Source organism: Phoenix dactylifera, chromosome 7 (assembly GCF_051530095.1).
Source record: "Phoenix dactylifera cultivar Ajwa chromosome 7, Ajwa_hap1_PhDact_Kaust_v1.1, whole genome shotgun sequence".
Lineage (NCBI taxonomy): Eukaryota > Viridiplantae > Streptophyta > Magnoliopsida > Arecales > Arecaceae > Phoenix > Phoenix dactylifera.
Genome location: NC_143196.1, coordinates 15829600 through 15830660, shown reverse-complemented (window position 1 = coordinate 15830660; position 1061 = coordinate 15829600). Strand labels below are relative to the sequence as shown.

The 1061-nt window shown below is 41.5% G+C and overlaps 1 pseudogene; it reads left to right on the top strand.

Moving 5' to 3' along the window:
* The first annotated feature begins 761 nt into the window (after window positions 1-761).
* On the top strand, window positions 762-861 carry LOC120105116 (small nucleolar RNA R71; annotated as a pseudogene).
* The last annotated feature ends 200 nt before the right edge of the window (window positions 862-1061 follow it).

The window sequence follows — 1061 nt, the reverse complement described above, 5'->3', positions numbered from 1 at the left end:
ATGCATTGCTACCGCCATAGACTTGAGGATTAGGTTGTGGTTGAGCTGGTAGCTTACCTTTCTCTTGAGCACTTAAAGCAGTGGTCAGCGTTGTCAGTTGATTTCTTAATTCATCATTGATTTTAGCTTGGCCTTGCATGAAAGATTGCAAAGTTTCTTCGAGACTGGATTTTTCAGGGGGTGCGTGTGCATAATGAGGTTGCGGAGGTGGAGGAGTTGGGTTATATACTTGTTGAGATTGGTCATTCCTCCACCTGAAATTTGGATGGTTCTTCCATCCAGGGTTGTAAGTACCCGAAAAAGGATTATTGAAAGATTTTTGATAGGTATTCATAACATTGGCCTGATCGTGCAAGACTTCCTCGAATACGGGTATTGTGGGGCAATCAGTGATGAGATGGCCAGGCATCTCGCAAATCCTACAACACTCGCTGTTATGTTCTACGGTCTTGACAGGTTCAATCCTTCTAAGTTCAATTTCCTCTACCTTCCTAGTGAGGGCTGCCATTTTAGCCTGAATATCATCCTGAGTACTAAGGTTGTAGAGGCCCCCGTGTCCAATGCTAGTAGGCTTAGGTAAAGGTTTATTCACTCTATCCCCTGTATCCCATAATTGTGCAGTCTCTGCGAGAGAGTCTAAATAGTCCCATGCCTCATCGGGTTGCTTTTCCAAAAATAGACCATTGCACATAGTCCTTATAAATTGTTTTAACTGTGGAGACAACCCTTCGTAAAAGAAACTAATGGTTCTCCATGTTTCAAACCCATGATGAGGACAAGAGAGAAGCAAATCTTTAAATCTCTCCCAGCATTCATAAAATGTTTCATGGTCTTTTTGTTGGAAGTTACTAATGTGCCGTTTCAAAAAGTTAGTCCTTTGTGCGGGAAAGAATTTTTTCAAGAATTCTCTTTGCATATCATGCCATGTTCCTAGCGATCTAGGTCTCAAGGAGTTCAGCCACGTTTTGGCTTTGTCCTTTAAGGAAAAAGGAAACAAGGTCAATTTAAGGACATCTTCCGATACATTTGGCACTCTAAATGTGATGCTAATTTTCTCAAAA